The following is an 8,753-nucleotide window of genomic DNA, read 5'->3' on the forward strand; positions in this document are numbered from 1 at the left end:
GTCTGTGTTCCTTGCTGTCTTCGTCACTATTCAGGCCAGTAAGAGGCACCTCCTTATCTGGTTTGGGGTCGGATTTTTTCACTCTGGGCGAGTTCTGTTGGTTGCCAAACATCAACACCTCTTTGGCTCTTTTCTCTGCAAAGAAACAATAATAATAATAATAATAATAATAATAATAATAATAATAATAATAATAATAATAATAATAATAATAATAATAATAATAAGTCGTTATTAACGGCGGAAACAGTGTCATTTCAAAAGAGACCGATGGAATAAATACTAGGCTTAGCAAAGAATAAGTCCTGGAGTCGATTTCTGCGACTAAAAATCCTTTAAGACGGTACTCCAGCATGGGCGCAGTCAAATGACTGAAACAAGTAACAAAATAACAACAGAATATTGTAGAAATCCACACAACTGTGGTATTCGCCTCGAGAAAGTATCTCGTATCGACGTCTAGTGTTAAAAAGCACGGAGGAATATCAGTTGCCTCTGGCGGACGATTTTCTTCTGTTATATAGGTATTGCCCAAGGTCGAACATTCCTGACGAAGTCTCTCCACAATTATGCGATTGTTCTGTCATAGTTTGTTTTACGGTTGCTAATATGGGGTCGCAACTCTTCCTGTAAGCCTGCAGTTTCCTGCATACTAGAGCTTGTGTGCCTGTCAAAACAGATGCCAATAGACCAATCTGTCGTTGTTTGCCAAGTTAAACTCCTGTATATCCGTAGGAGATATACAGGTTTATGAAGGTTGACTTCCTTTCGTCATATTCCTGATAGGGGTGGCTAAACGGGTACTATGCCTGGCCAAAGGGCAACCCATATCTATTCAAAACACGATCGTCTGCTACTGTGTGGCGTTCTACAGTATATCTGCGTTAAGTAAATTATACGGAATGCTATTTCGAAATATAAAATCGGTTTATAAAATAGAAAATTGTAATTACGTCAGACGACTGACATTAATAATTTGAAACACTTTCATCATATCTCAACATAACAAGAACAAAAACTACAACAAAAATGCTTATATTCCATGCCTGTATGCGCATAGAACAACTATTATGTCATGCTGTGTTTAAATTTGTTTCTCTCCAAACCTGTTAGGCTTCTAGGTAGAAACTGATCATGTATAAATTGAGTTCACTTTCGAATCTCTTTTATACGGGATATATATATATACTTAGCTTTAAAAGCACATAAATGTATTCTGCTGCATTGAGTTTATGATTTAATAATGCAGTGTGTCGTACTATATTTAATATAAATTTAGTCTTGCAGAGTGAGCGAAACTTTTCAATATATCCATAGGCTTAACCAAACAAACGTAGATAATAGACAGCAGGTTTCTAATAGGTTAGCTTTCATCAGTTCTTAATTTCTGCAATCCCGCAGAGAGATCGCACTTAGCAGTTGTGGCATAGTACACAACTCTAGTGTACAGGCTAGTAGGCTAGTTTACATAACAGTGTTACTTTGACAACTTATAAAAGCACTCTTTAAAAAAATTCTCTAGCCAAGCAAGCGTATCTAACAGGACAGCGGATTTCTAGCAGGTTAACCACATCAGTTCTTTTGAACTCCGCAGTTTTGTTAAAAGATCGCAGCAAACAACTGCAATATAGAACACGATTTTATTGTACAAATGGGTAAGCTAAATTTGACAACTGATAAAAATTCTGTTTTTACACATACATTTCAGCAAGGCAATTGAAAAAAAAAAAAGAAAATTCGGTAACACCGAGATATAGGCGCAGGAGTGGCTGTGTGGTAAGTAGCTTGCTTACAAACCACATGGTTCTGGGTTCAGTCCCACTCTGTCAGTTCGCTACCTTGAAATCAATAAATGTAACCAGGAAATGTAATACATGGATAATCCCAGAGCCCAGTATTCGATACTTGGCAAAACTAATAACGATATTGGCTTCTTACATAGGCATCATGATGTAAAGAGCTGTAATTAAATACCGCAAGGTATTCTGTCCGATTCTTTAGTGCCAGTATTTAATTGCTAATTGTTTTATTGAGACCAGAAGATAATGACTATCTCAATAGAATTTGGATGAAAATCTTAAGGGGACAAAGTCATCGTTTCGTTCGATGTTCCATCGATTTTTATTCTCTACGACCTTGTTTGGCAAAAATAAGGAAAAATTATTAATAATGGTTTCTAATTTGGAAATTTTGGTAGGAGGGAACAGTCAATTATATCATTCTCAGTTCTTGACAGGTAATTTATTTTATCGAATCTGAAAGGGTAAATAGCAATGTCGATCGTAATGGAATTCGAACACAGAACATTTAGGGTCATAACTAAATATGATAAAGCATTTTGCCTAACTCTCTGACGATTCTGCTAACCAAACGCTTTTTAAAAATAATAATTTCTAACACAGGCACAAAGATTTGGGGGTAAAGGCAAGTCGATTAAATTGACTCTGAAAGAATGCAAGGCAAAGTTGACTTCGGTGGGATTTGAGTTCAGAATGTATCAACCCCAGTACTTGACTGGTGCTTTATTTTATCGACCACAAACTAATGGAAGGCAAAATTGATCTCGGCAATATTTGAGGTCAGAACAGATCTACTCGTAGAGCTTCACTGCTTCTTTATTTACTTTATTTTATCGACCACGAAAGAATGAAAGAGGAAGTTGATTTCGACAGGATTTGACCCCAGGAAATAACGAACTCAAATCTTGATCAGTACTTTATATCATCAATCCTAAATGGATGAAAGACAAAGTCGACATTGAAAGGATTTAATCTAAGAAAGCATCGAACTTAGTACTGGATTGGTGCTTTATTTTATCGACCAAAGCAACAAAAGAAAAATAGGAAAAAGATGGAAGACGAAGTTGACCTCAAGAGGATTTGAACTCAGAACGTAAGAAGTCGAAATAAATACCTTGCGGTATTTATTGCTTCCGACGTTCTAACAATTAAACCAATTTACAACTTTCGATCCATCGGAATAACCATAACCGAACTATGGCATTTGCCTTCAAATGTCAACAGCGATCGACCTCGGATAATATTTAAACCAAAGTCACCGTTGTTAAATCACTCCACCAAAGAGCAAGGTTAATTAAAACACTCTAACCGGATAACGATCTCCACAGAAATTTAGGATGACCGAAGCAGATTTTAATTAATAATGGATTACATTAATACACCAGATGAATCGTGATAACATTGCTTTTTCACAGCTAAAAGAGACACAACAAGTATAGCTGTAATACAATTAACCAGTAACCAAACTTTCATGTAAAAACCCGAACGAATTTCATTAAGCACACTCCCTTATTCTTTTATTTATCGAAAGGTCTTTGAAGTGCGGCCATGTTATGGAATTGCTTTTCAAGAGTTTTAGTGGTTTTAGTGGTTTTATAACGATTCTAGGAGTTTGCATGGTACATATTTAATCGACATCAGGGTGGGGAAAAGGCTGAAAGGAGAAAATATTGAACGAACGTAAAGGGACGTAACCAAGATGGGTCAAATTAATGTAGAGCATTTTCTTTTGACCACGACTTTGTGAACCCATGCCTATAGACATACACATTTGGAGAAAAGTATGGCTGGACTTCGGTTCTTGGTGGGGGACGAAGCAGACCTTTAGTTCATACACTACAAAATATCGCGACGTCTGGATTAATAAAAATCTGCAAGACCTTTTTAAGATTTAAATGATGATGAAGAAAACAAGATGCTTTCTTTTACAATCTTGCTACGAAACAGGTGGCCGGTCAAAATTTAATCCATATTACAAAGAGAAAGAGAATACACATACATACATACATACATACATACATACATACATACTACTACTACTACTACTACTACTACTACTACTACTACTACTACTACTTCCTAGACGTGATCCTAGACCTGAAAACAAGCCAGCACTACCCTTACAAGAAGGCCAGCGTGGCGACTGTAGACATTCATAGAAGTTCGAATCACCTCACCCTTGCTATAATTAGAAACCTAGTCCCAGGCGTTACCAGAAGAATATTCAAGCTTTCGCTGATAAGGATGTCATCAATAGGGCCGCCCTCCACTACAATGATGCTTTGGAGAGGAGTGGGTTTACTGAGAAGTTAAAATATATGGAGGACTCTTAACCCCCAACCCCGCACTTGATGAAGACTAGAAAGAGGAAGATAATCTAGTTCAATGCTCCATATAGCTTAGAAGTTTGCACCAACGTGGCGAGGAGCTTCCTGTCATTGATTAAGAAGCATATCCCCAGGGGCTACGAGTACTACAAGCTCTTCAACCTATATAACATCAAGGCGAGGTACTCTTGCTTAGATAACATCACTTCTAATATTGCACGCTACGACAGACACAAAAAAGCATGCGCACAACCGCCAGCCTCAATCTGTAACTGTCGAAGCCCTACCGGTGTTCGTGTGTTTACGTACTCGTCATTTAGTGGTTCGGCAAAAGAGACCGACAGACTAAGTACCAGGTTTAAAAAGGAAATAAGTACTAGGGTCGGTTAATTTGATTAAAATTCTTCAGGTGTCATTAGCGTCAATAACAATTCTTTTAAAGGAAACTAAGGAAGAGAAGACTGAGACTGAAAGTGGCTAAAAATTAAATAGCGATACATAGTGGGTGGGGCAATGTGATTTTTGGTTGGTACAATGATAAATCCATATATATTTCAATCTTATTAGGCCTTCTCAGCCAGAGATTGTATTTATTACACATTCTCATCAGGTCTTAAAATGTGTGTGAGGATAAAAAAAATTTGTGCAAGAATTTATTCAATGAAATGTGGTTTTAGTTGATATATTATGTTTGATTGGTAGCTTTCGTTTTTGCAGAAATATTAATAGCTTTAAGATGAAAACCATGCTGCCACCACCACCACCACCACCAGCAACAACAACAACAACGACGACGACAACAACAACAACAGCAGCACGCAACAACAGTAGCAAAACAACATCAACAACAATAACTACAACATCCGGATTCTCTTGTCGACTAATCCAAAGCTTTGAATGTTCTTCAAACTCATTTCGTCTGCTTCTTCCAATCCCTGTCTTGTTCTATTGATTCAGTTAGATGCCAAATAAATAAAAAAACGAAATAAAATAATAATAATAATAATAATAATAGTAGTAGTAGTAGTAGTAGTAGTAGTAGTAGTAGTAGTAGTAGTAGTAGTAGTAGTAGTAGTAGTAACAACAACAAATATTATTATTATGATTATTACTATTATTATTGTTGTTGTTGTTATTATTATTGTTATCATTATTATTATTGTTATGAAAAGTGATAGGAAACACGAAATCACAGAAACGATAACAGCTGCAATAATATTTGCAACAGCCTACATCAGCATCGCTACTACGAGTGCAACAGCAACAGCCAAATCAACAAAAGTAGAATAAAGACATCCTCAACAGCAGCAGCAGCAGCAGCAAAAAGTAAAAATGGCAAAGAAAAATAAAAAACAAAACGAGGCAAAAACAAATGCAAGAACAAAGCAACATCTATAATAATTTCAACTATTGCAATGACTACAAATTCAAGTGAAACAATAATAACAACATTTGCAACAATAGCACAAAATAGCAACGAGTCAATGAGGCAATCTTTATACCGGTTGCCAGGTTTGCAAGAAGATGAGAGGACCACAAATGGAACCACAGTCGAAGGATCGAAATTCTTACTCAATCATAAAGAATAACAAGCTGGCATGGGAACCTCAACAAAATGAGTCGACTTGCTAAAAATGGCAGCCTAACCTCTGTCTCAAATAACACTCAATAGTCTAAAATAACCATCCTCGACAGTTTTTGCACTACGAACTGCTATCATGCAACACAAGTTTCTCCCATAGACCGGGGGATCACGCGTATAACAAAACACAATAAACTGCATAATCTATAATTCAACTATTACATATAGACGTGGCTGAGTGGTAAGAAGCCTCTTTGCCAACCACATAGTTCCGGGTTCAAAGCCACTGCTCATTGCGTGACAATTTGGGCAAGTGTCTTCTACTATAGCCTCGGACCAACCAAAGCCTTGTGAGTGGATTTGGTAGACGGAAACTGAAAGAAGCCTGTTGTGTTTCTGTGTGTCGTTGTGTGTTTTTGTGTTTGTGTTTATATATATATATGTATGTATGTGTGTATATATATATATATATATATATATATATATATATGTGTGTGTGTGTGTGTGTGTGTGTGTGTGTGTGCATGCGTATCTATGTGAGTATGTTTGTGTTCATGTTTGTCTCCAACATCGCTTGACAACTGTTGTTGGTTTACTTACGTTCCTGTAACTTAGCAGTTCAAGAAAGCGACCAATAAAATAAGTGCCAGGCTTAAAGAAACAACAATAAATATTGGAGTCAAGTCGTTTAATTAAACCAGTACAAGGCCGTGCCACAGCATTTCAGTGACGCAGCATGACAGTGCCACAGCATGGCAGTGCCATAGTATGGCGATGCCGTACCATGGTGGCGCTCAAGCATGGCTGCAGTCCAATGACTGAAATAAATGAAAGGTAATATCATAGGAGATAAAGAATCGATTCGCTGCAAATATCTTTGGGAATTATCATCCACACCACGCTATGTTTTCTAATTTCAGGATAAAACTAGATACTGCATCGCAAATTAGTTTCCTCAAACAGATAAAATGTATCGATTTTGAGTTTTTTTTCCCCCTATCAATTTATAAAGAAAATTAGATCTTTTATTTTTTCTTTATCAGAGTGTGGCATTTATCTAATCTTTTGAAGGATAGTGTTGATGGCCTTCTTTATTTCCTCTTGATTGGCAAGATTAGACATAAATCTTCATGTTAGTAGTTAGCCGGAAAGAAAATGGTATGTTTTTGTAGTTCAGACAGACGTCCTTATCAGGAAAATGAGTTAACGAAAGTATTAGTTTGTCTTTGTTTTGACATAGATTAGTGAAGGTCGAGTAAGACCTGTGATTTAAGTAATTTCAGCATTGGCCATACTGTTTCGTTATTTATTTATTTATTTAGGCATAGGTGCAGGCATGGGTCTGTAGTTTACGAATTCCACTTTGTAACCACACGTTTTGGGGTTCGGATCTTCTGCGTAGCATTTTGAGTGTCTTCTGCAATTAAAGCCTTGAGCTGATTATTGCCATATGAGTGAATATGACAGACGGAGGCGCTGTGAAAATACATATACATACGTACAAACACATCCACACGCACTCACACACATATTTATATGCATATGTGTGTGCGTGCGCGCACACGTGTGATTAGTGGTTAAGGTTTGCAGCCATAGTCGTAATATTGTTTCCCTTCCTGGATCGGGCTATGCGTGTGTTCTTCAGTAAGTTCTCATTGTCCCGGTCCACGCAGCTGGCAAAAATGAGTAACCCTTCGACGTCACAAAAACCGAGAAAATGGCCTTGTGCGGTGAATAAATTGTCGTCTAAATTACGCAAAAATGAAAATAACACTGACATCTCATTTTATGATATATTTACCAAAATTACATAAAAATATCTGGAAATGCTAAAGAGCCAATTTATTCAATAAAATCGCCATTGCCTTCAACCACGGCCTCCAGACAACTTCGGAACCTCCCGCAACTCTTCTGGACAGTCTCCTTGTTTAAGTTGGTGAATACTGCCATGATTCTTGCCTCCAGTTCATCTTTGGTGTTACAAGGAGTTTTGTTGGTCTCTCGCTCAACTGCGTTCCATACATAATAACCAAGCGGGGTGCAGTCTGAGGAGTTAAGTGGTCAGATGTTAGGAGAGATGTGGTCACAGAAATTATCTGACAGCCATGATTGAATTCTCCTGCTTGTGTGGCATGGTGCAAAGTCCTGTTGCCAGACACAGGGTCTTCCAGCATCCACCCTCTTGATCCAGGGCAGCACTATCTCCTCCAGGCACTTGATGTAGGCCTCCGGGTTGAGTCTGAGGCCGTGTGGGAAGATGAATAGAGGCATAACTTCGCCGTCACTAGTGATCCCTTCGAACACCATGATGCTGGTTGGATGTTTGCTTTTTATCACTTTCGGTACATGTTCGTATTGGAGCTTCCGGTGCGAATGCCAAGAAGTACAGCATGTCGTTTCCAAATTTCTGGCAGAGTGAATTGCGTCATGGTGCTATTTTTCTCACAGACGGTGCCCATCATAGAATGCCTATTATATTGACAAAATCAAAAACAAAGAATACGCTTGCGCAAAATTAAATATATAAAATGGCGACAACTTACTCATCGCACCCTTTATGTATGTATGTATATATATACATCGTACTAAACTTGGAAAAAACAATAAAACCTATTGGTGGCTAAGCTGGTCAAATGAAACCCTGCAAGGAGGTGCTCCAGCATGACCGCAGTCCAATAACTGAAATATGTAGAATAATATGTAGAATAATAAATAGCGTTACCTGCGTGGCTGTTTCTGTCAGTATTGAGTGGCATTGCCTTCTCATCGCCGTCTTTCTTTTTTCTCATTTCCATGGGATGACTGCAACATACCATCACTACCAGCGAGATTATCGCGAGACTTATTAGCAGTCTCATGGTTGGTTCTTATTTCAATTGCTCGTGTAAACGTTGTTTCTATGCCTGATTGGAGGAGAGAGAGAGAGAGAGAGAGAGAGAGAGAGAGAGAGAGGGAGGAAAGGAGAGATTTTAATATAAACGCAAATAATGAAGGTAAGATTTATGCAGACATTACAAGTTTCTTTCATTGCACGCGCCCCGTTTA

At 37.8% G+C, this 8,753-nt stretch overlaps 1 long non-coding RNA gene across 2 annotated transcripts in view; it reads right to left on the minus strand.

Moving 5' to 3' along the window:
- Nucleotides 1-7: 7 nt before the first annotated feature.
- The window catches only part of LOC106874750 (uncharacterized), an 84,521-nt gene continuing 75,775 nt past the window's right edge, over nucleotides 8-8,753 (minus strand). For both annotated transcript variants that reach the window (XR_001410042.2, XR_001410043.2), the window contains exons 2-3: nucleotides 8,431-8,611; nucleotides 8-135 (exon numbers count right to left, since the gene is read on the minus strand). This is a non-coding gene — a long non-coding RNA (uncharacterized LOC106874750). The remainder of the gene's footprint in view (nucleotides 136-8,430; nucleotides 8,612-8,753) is intronic.

This window comes from Octopus bimaculoides, chromosome 18 (assembly GCF_001194135.2).
Source record: "Octopus bimaculoides isolate UCB-OBI-ISO-001 chromosome 18, ASM119413v2, whole genome shotgun sequence".
Taxonomy (NCBI): Eukaryota; Metazoa; Mollusca; class Cephalopoda; order Octopoda; family Octopodidae; genus Octopus; species Octopus bimaculoides.